The sequence below is a fragment of the Kogia breviceps genome, chromosome 7 (genome assembly GCF_026419965.1).
Source record: "Kogia breviceps isolate mKogBre1 chromosome 7, mKogBre1 haplotype 1, whole genome shotgun sequence".
In the NCBI taxonomy this organism is placed as follows: Eukaryota; Metazoa; Chordata; class Mammalia; order Artiodactyla; family Physeteridae; genus Kogia; species Kogia breviceps.
Genome location: NC_081316.1, coordinates 57275308 through 57296270, shown reverse-complemented (window position 1 = coordinate 57296270; position 20963 = coordinate 57275308). Strand labels below are relative to the sequence as shown.

General features: G+C 40.2%; 1 protein-coding gene across 43 annotated transcripts in view; it reads right to left on the bottom strand.

Annotated features, from left to right (window-relative positions):
- Nucleotides 1–20963, bottom strand: part of DLG2 (discs large MAGUK scaffold protein 2) — a 2077851-nt gene that overhangs the window by 190054 nt on the left and 1866834 nt on the right. Inside the window, exon 1 of one of the 43 annotated variants that reach the window (XM_067038389.1) lies at nucleotides 10961–11223. The exons of 41 other annotated variants lie outside the window; for them this stretch is intronic. The gene's annotated coding sequence lies outside the window, so the exon portion shown is untranslated. Of the gene's footprint in view, nucleotides 1–10960; nucleotides 11224–20963 lie in introns of those variants that run through there. One more of the 43 variants, XM_067038388.1, reaches the window with a different exon arrangement.

Sequence of the window (20963 nt, the reverse complement as noted above, 5' to 3'; positions counted from 1 at the left end):
GTACTGTGCTTTTACTTTTTTCAGATCCTGTGCTAGGTTCTGAACACACAGAAAGAAAAATAAAACACTCCACTGAAGGTTATATAACTGAATACTCAATACTTACTATTGGAACCATAATGGTTTTGGAATACATATTCCTTATTTGTATAATGTGGATCAAAGGCAAGAGTGTTGACTAGATCACCTGCCAAAGCCCCCTTCAGTCTTTCTATTCCATACTTCTTAGAGGTGTAATTTCTGCTGATACAAAATAAGCCCCTGAAAGGACCAAAAGAGTGTTCATAGGGCTGAAACGTGAAAGTTTTGTAGATTTACATGCAAAAATTAGGTTCCGATAACCGTAATTTAATTTTTTTTTAAATAGAAGGAAATGTTTTTATTCATATTTTATCTCTATGACAACCAAATAGGTTTGGAACAATGCTATCTTATACTAATTAAGAACATGGCCTCACAACTTGGCCTTCTATGAATATTAAATGCAAATGTGTGAATTATCTAGTTTCAATTAGGCAGCTGCATTCCTGGCTTTCAGTTATGAGCAAACACTGTTTTGTATATACAACATGAATTGAGATTTGTTTTTTAGGAATTAGATAAAACTAGGGGAAATGAAAGGGAGCCCACTGCTTGAATCACACACCCTGATGTAGAACTTAGAGGTCTGTACCTACTCATTTACCTTTTCATACTTCTATCTGACATTATTGAGTGCCTCCTATGAGCCAGTCAATGGGAGGACAAAGAAAAATCTGTCCTTGCTAATGAGCTCCCTCTGGTGATGGCGACCCACGTAAACAGATAATTATGAAACATGCCCAGAACATGTGGGATATAATGAGGAGATGGAACCCACTGGTGTGCGGGTGAGGTGGGAGAGACATCTGGGAAGATGCAGACAAACAAACTCATGCTTATTATTTTATGTGTTTATCTATATCCCTACTCATTTTCCCTCTCGTATTATTTTGATGTAAATCATTTCGTCTGTGAATACGTCAATGTGTATCTCTAAAAGATAAGGACCTATTTTTAACATTACCACAATACCATTATCACACCTAAAATATTACCAATAACATCACCAAATAAATATCCAGTTGGTATTCAAATTTCCAATTGTCTCATAAATGTCATGAATTTTTTAAAAAAGTTTGTTTGAATCTGGACCTGATAGGTTCACTGATTACAATTAGTTGATTTGCCTTTTAAGTGCTTCCCCTATGTTTCTTTTCTTCTTGTTACTTATTTGTTGAAGAAGTCTGAATTTTTTTTTTTTTCGGTACGTGGGCCTCTCACTGTTGTGGCCTCTCCCATTGCGGAGCACAGGCTCTGGACGCGCAGGCTCAGCGGCCATGGCTCACGGGCCCAGCCACTCCGCAGCATGTGGGATCTTCCCGGGCCGGGACACGAACCCGTGTCCCCTGCATTGGCAGGCAGACTCCCAACTACTGCGCCACCAGGGAAGCCCAAGAAGTCTGAATTTTAAAGAATGAGTGGGGGATAAGATAAAGGAGAAGGGAGTAGGGAAAGAAGTTTAGAAAAATGGGTTGCCAGGAACAAAAAATACTGCAAAGGCATTGAGGTCTTCCTTGCTTTCCTTAAAAATACAAATTCTGTGATCATTTTTCTTTCAAAAACACTGCCCAGTATAAACTATCTCCTTACGATGCCCTTCTCCATGTAGCTAGTAAATTCCTACATCACCTTCAGGGTTAACTCCAGAAATTATTCCCCAACTTCTCAATCTTACATTTTCTCCACCCTGCCTAAAAGGATGTATTATCTGATGTCTATCGATTAACCATGTTAGATGCCAGGAACGCAAGGATAGATGAAATCAAACCCCTGCTCTCAAGAAACTCACTGGGGGGTATTTTTGGCAAGAGGTGATGCCATACTCTGGCCCATAAACGTACATTTCCCCATATAATTTAGTCATAGCAAGTATACACTCGTTGTGTAAGGCATAATCTGGAAAGCAGTTAGAAAAAGTTAGATTTGCTATAAAATCATTAATAAATAGTCTTGCTCTTTCAGTTTCGATTTAAAGATAGAAAGTATGACTTTGTCAACAGGCTAAATGCTTAGAATGTGTGCTTTATTGCTTTTTCTAATGTTCCTATGTTATGCAAAGGTTGTAAGAAGACTAACACTGGAAGATTAGATAATCAAATTATAATGAGTTTAGCTAGTTCCCTATGGCTCACATTTCCACTTTTTATATGCTGTTGAAGGAACTGAAGCAAGCAATATAAAAATGTATTACCCAATCATATTTTTAAATGATGCTCTTGACGATGGAAGGCCCAAGAACACTTTTTCATTCACATAAGGGCTGGCAATATTTCCTTGGGTTTGCAATTTTGGCCTTTACAAGTAAAAAAAAAAAAATGCATCTTCATATTCACCATGCCAGCACCTAATACAGAGCCTTGCATAAACTGGGCAAGAGTAGATAACGCATGGGCTTTCCTGCTACTTTCTAGCTGTGTGATCAAGCCTTATATTCTCCTCTCTTCTCACAATGCTGTTATGAGAGGTAAAGGAGATAATGTGTGCAGAGTGGCAATAAACACATGGGAGATTTAGTTATTATTTGTTAAATAAATGAATGAAAAAAAAGTGCATATTCTGCCCTGTCCTTCATTCCTGTCCTATCCAAATTCCTGGCCAATCTTTCCAGACAATCTCAAATAATATCTCCTTTATAACTCTTTAAAAAATTACACAGGGCTGTCTCAAACATTTTAGCTCTTAATTATACATTGTTTCTGCAACTGAATGTTATTCTCCTCCATTGTAGCCACAAGTTTTTAAAAAATAAGATGGGTCTTATACAGAAGCCATGTCACAATATTTAACAACTGGCTGTGCCAGGCGTTAACTCTTCAGTTAATCTTTTTTTTCTTTTTAACATCTTTATTGGAGTATAATTGCTTTACAATGGTGTGTTAGTTTCTGCTTTACAACAAAGTGAACCAGCTATACATATACATATGTTCCCATATCTCTTCCCTCCCTGCCACCCTCCCTATCCCACCCCTCTAGGTGGTTTTAGTTAATCTTTAGTTAACCAATTAGCTCTGTGAAAGGCCTGGGAAAGCAACTGGAGTTGGGGGTGATATGAAGCAGTTGGGAAGGGGGAGGGCAAAGGAAACCTGTGAAAGGAAACCTCAAAACTAAACAAAGAAGAGCTTATCTGGTTTGTGCTATAGGAAGTAAAGTTGTGTCACAGGATAATGGCACCTTTTAATTCTGGGATGACATATGTGCTTTTAAATCAACATTATCCATCACCTTTCCACTATTTTTAGTTGCTTCTATCTCTGCACTGAAGAGCTGTCTAATTTGAAGAAGAAACCAGTGCCCTGGGGAGCATTTCCTACATGATCACTGCTGTCTTCTCTCACTCAAGCATGTTTTCTGAGTCTCTGGTTCCTCACTGACACAGCTGGGCTGTGACCAATGCTATGCCTGGCTTCATGTTTTCTGAACAGATCTGTTGCACCAGAAGCAAATGGCAAGAGAAAATATACTTTGCTTCCATTTGCCATTATTGAGTGTTCTCTGGGAAGAAGCTAGATGAATGCATATCTAGCACCACACTCATTAGGTAGGTAGGTTGACAGCATTTAATGACCTTCATGAGTAAAAAAAAGAATGTTTTATGATTGCATTTAGATGCCAGAAAATGGTGAACAGTATGAGCACACTTCCTACAGAAAGTAAATAATAGTCTTGTCACTTCTTCTATGCTGCAAAACTGGAAAAACAATCCAAAACACAGCTAATTAAATTTGGAGTCAAGAGTTTTAATAGAAACTGTTACCAAGCCCACCCAGTACAATTTTATCCAGGAAGTATTTTACTTTTTCAATGGAAAGAAAATGTGAGTACTGCCTAAGGCTGAAGAACTGAAGAACAAATAAATTATATAAACTGTGAACGACACCAAAGTTTAATCTAATTTTGCTATAGAGCATTGATATTTGGCTAACAAATATTTTATTCTAGTCTATCTCATTCTTAATGTACTATATACTACACAATTAGCAAGTAAGCACATCTATTCAAAGGTAGCCTCAATTGTCTTATACCTTTTTCGTTTTTGTTTTTCTTTGTCTTATACTACTTTTTAGCATCAGAAATTTCATGACATCACAATCTAAATAAATTTGAGGCATTGAGGGAATCATTAAACTTCTTGAATAGGTTTCACAGAAGCAAAAAAGGAGAAAAAAAGGATGACAATGGTATTGTCTAGCTCTAAAATTCTATAATTTTGAACCAGGGGACAGAAATTTTAAGGCTCATATTGAATTGACTCCATATCTGTAACTCACATTGTAAAATAAAAAAATAAAGACATGACTGATTTAGCTTAAAACCCAACTGCTATCATCCAATAGCAGGTTTTGGTAAACATACATTAGGTTTTCTGTTAATTATACCACTAGTCACGTGGCTTCTGGCTGGTAACTTCTGCAATAGTGCCAATGTGAAGATAAACAAAGTTAACAATTACCTGGTTAGTTTTTGTGACTGCAAAAAGCTTTTTTTCTCTGCCTCAAAGCCTTTCCCTCTTTCTTATCTTTTGGCAAACTCCTACTCATCGTGGGGTGAGTCAATATTTAAAGGCATGCACCATCGTATGCTTGGCCTTCTTTCCATTCTGTTATGTACTAATTCTAGTGGACATCTGTACCCTGTGCGTTGTACATATAGCAAGTTGAAGACCACAGCATCCATTCCATCACCACCACCACCCTTTCCTTTTTTTTTTGGCCACTCTGCGAGGCTTACAGAATCTTAGTTCCCCAACCAAGGATTGAACGCCGGGCTCCCGCAGTGAAAGCACCGAGTCCTAACCACTGGACTGCCAGAGAATTCCCCACTATCTCTTCCTAATAGCAACAGCTGCCAGACTTTGTTTAGGGGCTCATAAGGTTATGGGGAGGCTGTCTTTATCCTATCTAAGCTTCAGAATGGGCTGGTGATTTGGCTTTATGTTCAAGGGTAAGCCAGTCCGTTTAAAAGTGAATTTTGAGGACCATTCTCAGGATTGCTTTCTGGCTGGATATGACTAAGGAAATAAGTTGTCCAGGAGCCATTGACAATCATTCTGGGACCATGAGGGCAGTCAGTGTTAGGATACAGCTAATACCAAAACAGGCAGCATGCCAAAACCAAAAGAAACAGATTTCTTGACAACCCGGTGTGCCACAGGGTCAGACCTCTGAAGCTGGCTTCACTGCTGTACTTTTAAGTTACTAATCACCAATTTTCTTTATTGATCAAGCCAGTTCCTTGCAATAGAAAGCAATCTCACCTGCCCCTGTTATGGCACAGCAGGGATCACTCTGTGTTAGAACTGTGGGCTTACATGTCCATTTCTCTTGGACTACAAACGCACTGAGTTCAAGGATTATGAATGTTCATTTTTTTAATCTCAGCACCTAGCAGAACATCTGGCAATAGTCTATGCTTAATAAATGATTAATAATAGACAAATAAACAAGCAAACAAGCATATAAAGTAAGCTAATCGGAATTATTCCAGCCAGAAAATATCTCTTTCCCAAGTATTTTATATTAAAAAAATTTTTGACAGGAGTCCTCCTACCGAGTTAGATATCCACAACATATCCATAACCATTTCCTATTCTAATTCAATTCTCTAAAAATGTTTCTTCTCCTTTTTCCTCCTAATTACATAAATAATGCATGCTCATTATAAAAGTTCAAATGATACATAAAACATAAAAAAGAAAGTAAAAGTCAATGGGACTACCACCAGCCAAGGCATACACTATTAAAAGTTTTCAATTCAGAGGTTAAATGATAAATTTTGTTTTGTCCTGTTTCTGCTTGTCAAGTGTGGCACACACCTTAGTCATCACAGAGTCATCAGTTTAACTGCTGTATTTTCAGGCTGGGGGAACGTTTGATATAGGCACACTATGTGCTAAGTTTTAACTGTGCCAGATGCTTTAATGTGGATGAGGGAATAGCTATTTACTGGGACATGAGTTATTGCATTTATGTTTTCCCAACAGCCTTGAGACAGGGATTACTTTACTTGCTTTATAGCTAAGGAAAGCAAGGTTGCAAAATTTGGTAGTAGAAAATATGTCCCAAGATGCATTCTACCTTTTCATCTAGAAAACTACTTTATGAAGGTAAGAGTAACAGAAACAAAAACAAAACAAACAGACAAAAAAAATCACTCTGGTAACTGCATAATAGCTTTCATTGCATTAAGAACAAAACAAAACAAAACAAAAGCCCTCAAGATTCTTAATAATTACAGGGATTTTGCTGCCTGGAACTCCTGGACTGCTAGTTCTCCTTCGGTGGGTCTTTGTCTCCAATACAACAGAAGATGGAAAGAAGCCATCTTCTGGGAGAATGAGACGCTAGGCAGAAGAAAGGGCTGTAATAATGGTAGAAGGCCACACAAAGCCACTGATCATCACCTCTGCTTTTCATACCAGCCAGTAGGGCAGGGTTCCACGGAGTTCCTTCAGGCAGCCTTCATCAGCCCCCAGCACCAAGGGTTACAACAGCAATTTAAAACTAGAGATAAGAAAAGGGCACCTGAAATTACCATTGGACTCTCTGAGTAACTACACTTTCAAACGGCATAAAGGACAAATGGCAGAGTTTTAATCCAGTTGACCCTAAAGTCACCTTCCAAAGTCAGTGTATGCCTCTGAACTAGAAAAAAGACCAGTATCTAGCCTTGATGGATCAGGTTGCTGTCAATTCCAAAATAGAACTTAAAAAGTTTTTAGTCTGAGATCTTCATAGCTTTGACCACCTTCTTGTTCAAGTGATTTCTTTTGGTTTAATGGGGAAAAGGTCAAAAGCAAAAACAAACAAAAGCCCCACAAAACCAACCCACTGGAATTTTAGCTTCATAACTCTGAAGTACAGGTAAACATTCTTCAGTGCAGAGTACGGCTGTGCCTAACATTTTGGGGGCCCAAGGTAAGAACAAAAATAGAGGCCCACAGACCTGGGCCAGCCCCTCTTCTCTTCCATAGTTCCTTCCTGCACCGCAAAAGGCCTTTCATGCCGATGTGTGGATATTCCAACTCACAAGTCCAAGCTATGATCAACAAAGTCGCATTCCCTGGCCTCACCCCTAACCCCATGCAAATAGCAACCCCTTGGATTTCCTCATGCCACGGGGTGGGCACACAGGGCAACCCTTGGAAGTGGGCTCAGGATTGTCTGGGGAAGAAATTCTGGGATCCTGTTTACCCTGAATGTGGTCTAGAAAGCAAGCTCCAAATGGGCCCATCCTCTTGGCCCAGAGACTCCTCTAAAGCCAGAGGAATGCTGCCCAGGTGAAAGGACAATACTAACTCAGGGTAACTTTTAGATCTTATCTTGAATTTGGTAGATTTATGACCTTTTAAAATTTCATGCTTTTTAATATTAAATTTTATACTTTGGTGAGAATTGTAAAGATGACTCAGGAAAAAGTGATCTTGATTGGCACAGACACAGACCAAAAATGAGAGCAATGAAAGTCTCCTACTTCATTTTTTATACCCCCTAAACTCTGATAGAGGTTAAATATGTGGGGAGAAGAATCAAGGCAACTATAGGGCCAAGATTCCAAAATGGAGCCATGTAGAGCTGGGCAAATCCTATTGAATCATTCCACCATGGTGGTTACAGTATAGATTCTATAATCAGACAGGTTTGAGTTCAGATTCTAGCACTGCCATATGCCAATTTAAATTAGTAGTATTTAAATAAACTTTTCTCTAATCTCATTTCCTAATTTGATAATGAGAAGCAAAATAGCACCTACTGGGTAGGGTTGTAATGAGGAGTAAATGAGAAAATGCAGGTAAAACATACAGTACAGTGCCTGGGGCGTAATAAATGATACTTATAATTAGGTACTTTAATGCAATGTCAGGGCTGGAATTATGGCCTATTCATTGTTTAGCAAATAACTTAGAAGGCTATGAAATATTTTTGGTATCAGTTTATCTCCATGCTCCCCACTTGACATCAAGCTTATTCTTTTTTTTTTTTTTTTACTCTTTTTTTTTTTTTTGCGGTACGCCGGCCTCTCACTGCAGTGGCCTCTCCCGTTGCTGAGCACAGGCTCCGGACGCGCAGGCTCCGCGGCCATGGCTCACAGGCCCAGCCGCTCCGCGGCATGTGGGATCTTCTTGGACCAGGGCACGAACCCGTGTCCCCTGCATCGGCAGGCGGACTCTCAACCACTGCGCCACCAGGGAAGCCCCAAGTTTACTCTTTAAATAATTATGTACAGACATTAGATGCCATTCTAAGAATTATTGAAACGTGAACTGAAAGGTAATAATTGTGTTTACTAGGTTTCCAAAATAAAAACAAAAACAAAATCATCTGACAGAAGTGTATCTTGCTAACAAGAAAATTTTTTATAATCTTCCTATTTAATGTGCATATTTCTTTCAAAACCAACATCAAAATGAGCTAATATATTTTACAAATTTCAACTTCTAACCATAATGACTACCTTTTACTGGGTCCCCTTTGTGCCAGTCAGTGCACCATTGGTTACACATACATACATACATCATCTATCTGGTGTAATCTTCCTAACTTCCCCTCCCCAATTTTACAGATAAGGAGAGTGAGCTGGGGACCATGGTGACACAAAGCCCCTGCCCTTTCCCATCTGCTGACTGCTGAAGCCAGGTCTTAAAACAGCTCCTGTAAACCTTGCCCCCTCTACCCCCCGAACCTCTCTCAAAGAAAATCATATGTGTCATGTAGGTAAAATGTTCATGCCTCTTTGGCTTATAACCCTTTTTTAAGAGACATGCTTTTTGGTGTGTATGTGTTCTCTCGTCACAGTTCGTATTTGTCTTGCTGTAAATTTAATTGAGACTAACTCATGTTAAATTTTCTTTTGTTGCTATTGAAAGAGCTTATTCTTGGTGGGTGAAGATGGAAGATGGAAAAACCACCACCAAATGCGAAGAAACTCAGTTTATGGAAATTAGTGCATTCGCTTATTTCTCCATAAAACCACACTGAATCAAGACCCAGGTACTGCTGCAAAATAAACCAGGGGCTCCGGCAGGAGATTTTTTTTTAATGTAGTACAGTAAAATTCAACATACAATACATCACAAAGGTACTTTACAACTGTATTGTTCTTGGCATTAAGATCTATTAACACTTTTAGGAACCTTCAGCTGTGTGTCCTGAGCTTTACAAGCATCACGTGCTGACCAGACCATCAAACGCAGATGTTGGTTTATACCTGCAATGGTTTGCTGAATTTCCTATCTTAATCATTACTGCTGTAGCCCAGAGGCTTTGAGCTGAAGGCAAGACAAAAAGACATTTTACAGACCCCTTGTGGGGCAGCCAGTTTGCAGATCAGAAACCAAGTCTCAGGTTACACACCCCTAAGTGCCAACCAGAATACACCACTCCTCTGCTCTTTAAGCAGAACTTATTCAGAGAAATGGAAAATATGGATAAGCTATTTATGGACAAAAGAATGCCTGGAAAATGTGTTCCTGAAAAAAAAAGAGACATTCCATTTTCCAAATTTGCCAAGTTTTGGTGCAATCAGAAAGTGTACTAGGAAAGAAGAAACAACTTTATTGGAAGTATAGTGGTACTGATGACCAAAATGTTTATCAGGAAAAAGCAAAGAGCAAGCTGGTGGGGGGAAAAATGCATATTTTTTTCAAGGAGATGCTAAAACGAGTTGCTTTCCTTGAGGATAAAGAGGATGTTCTTGTCAGATCTACAGATTGCACATCTAAAGAGAAAGTGCAATTATGCATAAAGTAAACGCTTTGGACAGACAGTTATGGGTTCAGAAGACAGTAGCTCCTTGCCAGTGAAATAAAGCAAATGTCAACAAGCCAGACACACTTGAAACATTCAGAAAAATGTCTTGCTATTCCTTTCCATACATAATATGCCATATGACACCACAGTTAAATCTGCTACTGCAAAAAAAAAAAAAAAAAAAAAGTACGTCAAGCTGTTGGTTTCCATGAGATTTGGACAGAGGCAAACAACACAGCAGAAAGGAGTCCAGGAAGGTACAGCTTTCGCTTCTTTCTTTCCTTCTGAGGAGGAAATGACTTCCTACAGCTAGCTGATCAGAAGTTAGCGCTCACTCTGCTTGGAGCCAGGACCTGGAGCACACCCAGATGTGGACCAAAACACAGCTTCAGGTAATTATTGACAGGAATAGGAAACTAGAGAAAACAGTCCAAGTTACGCAAATACAACTGCCATGCTTTCTGCATTTGTCTGTCCTGCGGGTGGGATGTACAGCTCTTTCCATAACGATCCAGTCTTTTCTTTCCCTCCTTCTCCCACACCACCAACAGGCATGCCAAATGCAAATCTGCTCAAATTCTGATCCCATTCCGGCAAAACGCAGGGACTACCACCATACCGAGTCTCACAATGACAATTATTCAGAGTCCCTCAGTTCTCTTCACACAAAAGATTGCAATTTGAATCTTGCCTTGCATAGGTTCAGCTCTGTCGGAGCTGGTTACCAGGCAAACAGTCTGTTTTAGAATTTACCGATTGCTGGAGAGGGTAAGCTGGGGGGTGGGGATGGACAAACCGCCCTGTACATACCTCCTTTTGGCAGCTAGGAAAAACAATTTCTTGACAAAGAGACTTGTTCTTTTCAAAGCTCACCCAACAAATGAAACTGACAGAATGAAACCAGAGAAACTTTAGCAACCAAAGAAAGCAGCCTTCCAAGGATCAAGGTGAATAATTGATTTGTCGGCTTTTGTTTCATCTTTTAAGCTATTTTGCTCATTTAATAGAATTGTGGAATTCGTCAGAAGCCCAAACACTGACACGCACTTCTGACAGCAAGTGCATATTCCAAACTACAGATTCATTTGCCAAGCTTATTCAACAACGATTAGCTGCAAAGCCAGGGAACTTACCGAGCACAAAATTATTGGAACAAAGCAGGGAGGAGGCAGGAGGTACCAAAGGCAGCTTCTCCGTCTCCTTGGTGCCAGGTTCTCCTGTCTGCCGTCCAGTTCACACTTGCCTTTATAACTAAGACTCCGGCAGAACTCACTAGCAAAACCTGATGAATTATAAAACAGCCCCTCCTAGGCTCTCATATTTTACATCACAGGGGGTGACCATGCAGCGTCTTCTCTCCCTGGGTACATACATTTCCTTGTAACTCATCCTGATAAATATATCAGCCTGAGAAGCAGTGACAGTAATCGGTGTTTGGGATGTACCAGCATTAACCAATAAGACGCTTTCCCACCATCAGTACTGCACCCCATCCTCCACTTGTGTTCCCCCACACCTTGTTAAGGTGGATCCACCCAACCCAGTGGGGGGTAGGCAAAGATGGCAAAACGTGGAGGAAAGCCCGAGTCTCCAACACACACATAGCGAGGCATACTACTCAGGTTTAACTCTCATTAATAATTCTGTAAAGATCAGCCTTCATATTTGCATAACCTGTCACAGTGTACCAAACACTTCACTCTCCCTGAGCCCCTCAGCAACCAGGAAAGGTTCAGCAGTGCTACAGTAAGGTTCACCCGAGAAGTTAAGTGACTTTGTCCAATGCTCACAGAAATGAAGGATGCAAGGAGCCCTAGAGGTTCGAGAGTTCAACCCGCTAGCTGTGCAGATGAGGAACCCGTAGCAAGAGAGGGAAAATGACCTGCACAGGTCACAGTTTCCAAATACGATTTGAGCTTGACCCCAAACCCCAGGGCTTCTGATGTCAAAACAGTGTCTTTCTATCCTATCCTACTGTGCTACCTCTAGAGCAAGGAAGCCCTGAAATTCGGGAGACATGCAGAAATCAGGAACAGTACCACTGATTGGCCAAAATTCATTAACAGGCAGGCAGCATGGAGGAGCAGTACCTGAGCTTTTTGTTTCCTCTCTGACAAGGTCAATATAACCTCTTTAGGTTCACTGAATATCAACACTAGAAATCATGTTTTTGATAATAATAGCTATTATTGAGCACTTCTCATATGCCAGGCAGTGTTTTAGGTGCTCAGCCTCATTTAATCTTTATTTAATCTTCAAAACATTCCTACGAGGTAGGTATTATCATAAACAACATATTGCAGATGAAAAAACTGAGGTTCATAGAGGTTAACACATTCAAGTAGGATCCCAGCTGCTAAGTGGCAGGGCTGGAATCAACTCCAGGCAACCTGGTTTCAGAGCCCACACTCTTAAACATATCATCCTATCCCAAGCAGTGTTTCACATTCAACTGTAAGGGCAGACGAGCGATGCAAGCAGATTTATTTACTATGGCCTTTAGTAGAAATAACAGGAAGAGCATAGGTTTAGGAACCAAACAACCTTGTGTTTAAACCCTAGCTTTGTCACTCATTTACAGTAACATGGGTTGCTTTATCTATAAAATGGGTATGCTAATTTTTACCTTGCAAGATTAAGTACATAAAGAAAATGTAGTACCTGGTTTATAATGCATACTCCCAAAATTATTGGCTATTATTCTTACCACACTTCTTTTTGGAAGATGGATTTCTGCCTCACCTTCTCTTTAAAGTGTCTTTTTCCATGTCAACTACCATTTGCCAAGGATTCTGTTAAGACTGTGAATCTGCCAGCCGGTGAAAAAAGGGAAACAACACCAGAGAGATCCATCACCCAGACTGAAGAACGTCACCAGGAATATGGGGACTTTCTGCCAGAGAATGGCAGGCCTGGGAGCTCTGCTCTAGGCTGCCTGTTCAGGTTCCTAGCTCTCCACTTCACTTCTGCTATTAGTCAAATGAACTCACCAGCCCAGGAAATCATACTTAACAGCATGTTGGCTATCCACAGAGACTAACTTGGCTTCCTTCACCTGTTTCAAACAAGCGCCTGCCACATAACAACAATGAAATTTTGCACACAGCTAGCTGCCTACTGCCACTAAGTCAAGGTGTGCCAAGCAAGGAAACAGGTACTCTGTCTCAAAAGTTCCACTGCAAACTCCTGTCCTAACTCAATATAAACCAGGATTTGGCCACCTGCCAGGTTCCAACCAGGTGAGTTCATCCATGTAAGAGACTGCTATCTCCAAGGTATGTAATCAATGTTCCTTGAGAGACATCAGCAGTAGCCCTCTGTGGGACAAGGTGATGCTATAATTTTCCAGGCTATGCAGGATTAAGTATGAGAGACTTTCTTAGCTCTGTGTTTCTAGAGAATGACTGAGTGGGCAACTTAATTTGCTCACATATGGACTACTTTCTCCTTGTTTATTTTTTCCTCTAAGCATCTTACTAGGGGATATGGAATATATGCAGATGAGGTGCCCCCTTTCATGACCATAACACTAGACACTGTAGAAGCAGAGGTATGCAACATAATTAGAGGGTCAGGGGGAGAGGGACTTGGGTTTCTAAACTGGTAAGAAAAGCCAGGTGTAAACACCGTGTGTAGCAAAGAGTAAATAATAAATAACTATGATTACAAGATAAAGGGTTACTTCCAATATCAATATGTGGGTTATCCACATATGGCTTGATGTGGCTTGGTCTACTCTAAGTCCTTCCATGATTTCCAGCTTCTTGATCTACCATAATCCTCCCAAATCCCCTTCAGAGCCATTCTCCCCCTGCTGCCTGGCTATTCCACCATTATGAAACACCCCATGAAAAATTATTGGGGATGAGTCTTCATACAGTTTTTGTATTATAACACACTGTTCTGTCCCCATCAAGGGTCATCATAATACATATTCTGTCATAATTACCACCTCATGCCACCAATTGCTCCCAGATGTAATGAACTATGTGGAGCCTGGAAGCTGCACCAGTACTTTGCTTATATTAGTGACAGTGCTAGTATTTACTGACACTTATTATGGGCTGGCAATGTGTTAAAACTTTACTTGCATCTCTCATTCAACCCTCACAACATTTTTTTAAAATAGATTTATTGACTGATTTATTTATTTGTGGGCTTTCTCTAGTTGCGGTGAGTGGGGGCTACTCTTCATTGTGGTGTGCAGGCTTCCATTGCGGTGGCTTCTCTTGTTGCAGAGTACGGGCTCTAGGCATGCAGGCTCAGTAGTTGTGGCTCGCGGGCTGTAGAGCAAAGGCTCAGTAGTTGTGGCTCACGGGCTTAGTTGCTCTGCGGCATGTGGGATCTTCCCAGACCAGGGCTCAAACCCTGCACTGTGTTGCCTGCACCGGCAGGCGGATTCTTAACCACTGCCCTCAACCCTCACAACATTTTGAAGTGAGCTGTACTATTATCTCTACTTTGTAGATGAGGACTCTGTGACTGGAGAGGTTAGCTGACTGGCACAATCAGAAAAATGACTGAAGTTCTAAGACTGCAGAGCCCACTCTCTTAACTATTATATTCACTGCTTCTAAGAAACTGAGATAACAGAGAACATAAAATGTAAGTGTCCACTCTCAGTGTTTTTACCTCTTCACATCCCATTCTTGCCTTAACTGACTTCAGTCAGGTTTCACCTTCACCATTCCACTCGAGTTGCTTTTATTAAGGTAAATACTGACATGTTGACCAACAAAAGCAATGCCAAAGTGGAGTCCTCAGTTTACTCAATCTCTCCACAGCTCTTTGACACAATGACATATCTTCCTTGAGTCAACCACTTTTTAAAATTGGTTCCTGAGACACCCCTGGTTTCCCTCCTACCTCACTAATTCATCCTTCTCAGCCTCCTTTGCTGAGTCCTTCTCCACTTCCTGATCTTTTACGTTTCTTGTGTCCCAGGGCACATCATTAGACCTTTCTCGTTATACTCACTCCCTAGGCCACAACATCCAGTATCAAGGCTTACATGCCATCCATGGATTAAAGACTACCACATGTAGATCTCTAGTCCCAGCCTGTGCCCTGAATGCCAGACTTTCATATCCAGCTGCATCCCAGAACTGAGCATCTCCAATTGACCCTCAAAACTAAACCTGTGGTCCCCACCCCCTTCCCATATCTACTGTACTCCTAATATGTACCATTTCAAAAAATGGCATAATTGTTCACCACGTTGCTCTGGTCAAAAACCCGGGAGATTTTCTTGGCTCTTTTTAAAGAAAATCTTATATCCCACATCTTATTCATCAGCAACTGCTGTTAATTCTGTCTTCAAAATATATCCCCAATCTTTTCTCCATCTCCACCTCCTCTGCTCCCCACTCTATATCGCTATAATCTCTCACATGGATTTCTGCCCTCACCTAATTGGTTTCCTTCGACTATTGCCTTGCTACAAATCACTGTCTACACAGCAAGTAGATTCTCTTAAAACAAAAATCAGACCCCAGCACTCCCTACTCAGCTCCCTTCTGTGGCTCCCCTTTCACTTAGGATTTACTCCTTCACTGCAGTCAGGATTCTGCTCACGTCTCCTCATGCAAGAAACAACCCCCTGACATCCTGTGTAGAACATCATCTTCTATCCCTCCATTATTCTTACTCTCTTGTTGGACTTTGTTTTTATTTATAACACTTATCTCTACTTAAATTTATATTTGTTTATTTTATTAACTTTTGTTTCCCTCCACTGGAATGTAAAACCAGGGGCCTTGTCTAGTTCATTCATGGCTGAGTCTCCAGCACTAGAACAGTCAGCCACATAACACGTATTTTAAATATTTATTAAGTAAATGTGTTCAAAGTCACATCTTCACTACTTTTTTTTAAGATTTATTTATTCATCTTATATTTTATTATTGCTGCGTTGGGTCCTTGTTGCTGCACATGGGCTTTCTCTAGTTGCGGCGAGCGGGGGCTACTCTTCGTTGCAGTATGTGGGCTTCACATCGCGGTGGCTTCTCTCATTGCAGAGCATGGGCCCTAGGTGTGTGGGCTTCAGTAGTTGTAGCACGTGGGCTTCAGTAGTTGTGGCTCACAGGTTCTAGAGCGCAGGCTCACTAGTTGTGGTGCACGGGCTTAGTTGCTCCACGGCATGTGGGATCTTCCCAGGCCAGGGCTCGAACCCCTGTACCCTGCATTGGCAGGCGGATTCTTAACCACTGCGCCACCAGGGAAGTCCTTCACTACTTCTTAGTTATATATCCTTGCATAAATTACTTACTGTCCGTAAGTCATAAATTCCTCAATTATATATTTTCTTTTTTTTTTCTGGTACGCAGGCCTCTCACTGTTGTGGCCTCTCCCGTTGCGGAGCACAGGCTCCGGAGGCGCAGGCTCAGTGGCCACGGCTCACCGGCCTAGCCGCTCCGCGGCATGTGGGATCTTCCTGGACCGGGGCACGAACCCGTGTCCCCTGCATCGGCAGGCGGACTCTCAACCACGGCGCCACCAGGGAAGCCCAATTATATATTTTCTTAAAAAACAAACAACCCTTACAATCCCTGGTACTTTACTGTATTTTTAATGTATTCAACTTCTCCTGAATGACTCTGATATAAGAATTCCATGAGTTTGGTTAGTGTTATGGGTTAACCTGTATTCCCGCCCCCCACAAACTCATATGTTGAAGTCTTAACCCCCCAATACCTCAGAATGTGACCTTATTTGGAAACAAAATTGTCTCAGATGTAATTAGTTAAGAAGTCATACTGGAGTAGGGTTGAGTCCCTAATCCAATGTGACTGACCAGTGTCCTTATAAAAGGGGGTCATTGGGACACAGATATGCAACAGGGAGAAAGGCATGAAAGGATTGGAGATATGTTGCCAAAAGCCAAGGAACTACCAGAAGCTAGGAGAGAGGTCTGAAACAGATCATTCCCTAGCACCTTCAGATGTAGCATGGCCCTGCAGACACTTGGATTTCAGACTTCTGGGCTCCGTAACTGTGAGACAAAAAATTTCTGGTGTTCTAAGCCACCTAGTTTGTGGTGCTTTGTTATGGCAACCCTAGGAGAGTAATACAGTCAGATATTATCCTCATCTGACACATGAAGAAATTGCAGCCCAGAAAAGTTGAATAACTTGCCCCAAGTTTCACAGCCAGGAATCAGTAGGGCCTGGATTTAAATTGAGAGCCGTGTGACTTCAAAGCCTACTCAAAGCAGTAGCAGTGGTTCTTAGAGGCTGGTCCCCAAACCTTGTTGGTCTAGAAAGAATGAGAAAAGTAAATAGAATGCAGTGATTTTTCATCAAGCTAAAATGACCTTTCTTTATTATGAGATTATATCTTTTCTACTCTTTGTTTTCTTATTGTTTTTGCTATTAAACGTTGTCTTTTTATTTCTGAAATGATGATGAAAATAGATCGTGGGTTTTCTTCTTTTTTATTTATTTATTTTTTTGCAGTACACGGGCCTCTCACTGTTGTGGCCTCTCCCGCCGCGGAGCACAGGCTCCAGACGCACAGGCTCAGCGGCCATGGCCCACGGGCCCAGCTGCTCCGCGGCATGTGGGATCCTCCCGGACCGGGGCATGAACCCATGTCCCCTGCATCGGCAGGTGGACTCTCAACCACTGCGCCACCAGGGAAGCCCCCTGTCTTGTTTTTTAATGTCCTTCATTTTATTGGCAAGATAAAAATTTGGCAACTTTATTGGCCTATAAAAGTTTGTTCTGAAGCATTTCTGGCCTATGAAATGTAAAAATCTGGGAACAACTGTTCGAATGCTGTCCTTTTTCAGCAAGCAAGAAAACCCTTCATATGTAGCCATATTTGGTGGTAGGAAGCAGAAAGCTTTTCTCCCAATCAGCTGAAAGGTCCCTCTCTGCTCATATATAAACTGTCTGTGCTAATGGTCATAAACTCTCATCTTATTACCAACAAATTAATTTGTTATAATCCTATGCAACAAATCTGTGTAAGAATTTAACAATATTCATTCATAACTGAATTCAACAAAATTCAGACTTTTTCTTAGTCTTGCCCTCTCCTTCTTCCTTCTTTCTTAGTGAAGATTTTCTATTTCACTAAATTCTTGACTTGCTTTGACCTGATCCATTTTCTTTTGGGTTCAGGACCTGTGGATTTGTGCAAACATCTGAGGATTAAATAAGATCACCTCGGTTAAATATCTGGAATATTCCAAAAGCTTTCAGTAAATGTTAGTTCCCTTTAAAGAAAGAGGTAAAGCTTTATGCATCCAGGAGGGAAATGGTTTTAGGACCAAAGGAGATTTAGAGCAACTGAATGACTTGGCAAGATGGACCAACATGAAGAGTGTTAATGAACTCTATCCTTTTGTTGAGCTTTCAGTGATCATGAGATAGTTTACAGAAATTGTGGTCATCTATTTTTATGAACTCATGTTCATGACTATGTGTGGGCTTATATATATGCTCACATAAACATACATAAAGAGAAACTGGAATATACTGATAAATCATATACATCACTAATATAAATTTGATTGGTGTTAAGAGTAGGTACCCTCTTCAGAAGGCGAAACCCAGAAAGAAAAAGCCTTCATACATATAAAAGTTTACTTCCTTTGTTTTACCATTATCTGGTCCCCTATAATCTAATTCATGTCCACCAATTTGACCTATCCTGGGAAACCTTAATAAAGACAAACTTCAACCCATCTCTTTGCCAAAGTTATCTCAGACTGCAAATCAATGATGGAGGAATTTCTTCATTCCATAAATATTCATGGAGGGTCTGTTATGTCTCAGGTACCTTATTACCACGTTGGATGGCAGGAGGTCAATACAATCAAGGTCAGATTTTCTGTCCCCTAAGGGGCTTTCAGTCCAGGGAGTAAAAAGCAGATAACTAACTACACAGCTAGCATATTTTATAAGGACTCATTAAGGTGCTATAGATATCTAGAGGAAGGACATCTCACCTAGTCTGGGAGGTGAAGTCAAGAAGGCTTCCTGGAGGAGGTGATGTCTAAGCTGAGTCTTGATGGATGACTGACTAGGAGATATCTAATTAAGAAGATTTCTAATCAGAGTGAGAAGCATGTGATGTGCAGAGGTCAGCGAGTAACGGGTTGATCATGGATCTCTGGGGGAGTGGAATTTTATCCATTTACCACTCAATAAACTAAGTACACGTGATGGAAAAAAGACTAACTTCAGAGTTTAGGAATACCAGAGAATAATCATTCCTTTTCCATGAACTTCTTCAATGCAATGAAGGTTGAAGTGGTAAATGTCATGATTTATAGTTAAGACAGTCCTGATTCATTCAAGCTGACCTTTACAAGTTGCTTATCTTCTCTGAATTGAACTTGGTTCTTCATCTATAAAATGGAGATAATTGTACTTATCATACAGCTGTTATAAGTGTTATTCTGAAATTTAAAATGTGAAATATCTTGCTTCCCACCTGCCACAAAATAGACACCAGAGTAACTGTTAATTCATGTCCTAAAAACAGTTGTCTCGTTCTGAATAAGAACCTATATCACTCATACCAAATGCTTCTCAACCAGTTTTCTCAAAACTTTGTCAACATCATTTAAAGAAAATATGAGCACACCTTCCATTATCTGAATATTTATATATTTATAAATTGTAGGATGTACAACCATATTACTATGGCACAGTATGTACATTATAAATCCTACACCAAAACAAAAATTTAAAGGCTGAGATGAAAAGTTAATATAAAGAGAAAGGCTATCATCTTGCATACCCTTCGGATGCATATACCCACTTTGGAGAAGAATATGAGCTCCTAGACAGAAAAGACCTAAACTCATTCATTCATGTAGCACCTAGCAGCACAGACCAAGTACAGTCAGCCCTTTGTATCTGTGGGTTCCACATCCATGATTCAACCAACGCTGGATCGAAAATATTTGGAAAAAAAAATTCCAGAAACGTTCCAAAAAGCAAGACTAGAAATTACCACACCAGCAACTATTTACATAGCATTTACCTTGTATTTACAACTATTTACAAACCATTTACATTGTATTAGGTATTATAAGTAATCTAGAGATGGTTTAAAGTATATGGGAGGATGTGCATAGGTTATATGCAAGTATTGGGTTGGCCAAAAAGTTCGTTCAGGTTCTTCCGTAAGATGTTATTTTATATATTTTTTATAAGATGTCATTTTATATAAGTGACTTGAGCATCCTCGACTTTTGGTATCCACAGGAGTCCTGAACCCAATCCCCCAACCAACCAACAGCTCTACTAAAAAATGTCTACAAATTGAAGAGACAATACTGGGATATTAGGAAAAAATTACAAAACCGGGTGGCCTCAAAATGTCACTACCTGTCCAAACCAGGTTTTATAGTTTTAATTTTAATATATATTTTAATAATAATAAAAGCTTAATATAGTAGAAATGTTAAGTAACCAAAATGTAACTGTCTCTCTTTCCAGATGTCTGTGGCAAGTAGTTAATATATTTTTTTAGTTTTAATATTTTTTAACTGAAGCATAGTTGATGATATATTTCTTTTTTAGTGAGCAAATAGTAATAACAACCATTTGCTGAGTACTTATAACAGGCAGACACTATGCTAATCACTTTACATGTTCTTTCTTATTTGGTCCTTGCAGTAATCATGGCACTGCATTGCATCTCTCTAGAGGACACTGAACATATTTTAGTGTATTTTAGGGGCCTATAAATCATGGCCTGCAGACCAAATCTGGCCCACTGTCTGATTCTGTAGTCTATAAGCCAAGAATGATTTTTACATTTTTAACTGGTAGGAAAAAAAAAATCAAAGGAAGAAAAATGCTTTGTAGCACAAAAAAATTATATAATATTCAAATTTCAGTGCCCATAAATGAAGTTTTATTGGAACATAGCCATACCCATTCATTTATGTATTATGTATAGATGCTTTTGCACAATAGCAGACTTGATTAGTTGCAGTAGAGAACAAATGGCCCATAAAACCTAATATATTTAGTGTCTGACCCATTACAGGTTTACAATATGCTGACCCCTAGTGTATGTGAATGGAGCCCTCTGGAATTATGCAGGTTGGGGGTGCAGGGCTGTAAGTCACAGTCCGGGTAACAATCCTATATGGAAATGGAGGCTCAGAGAGAT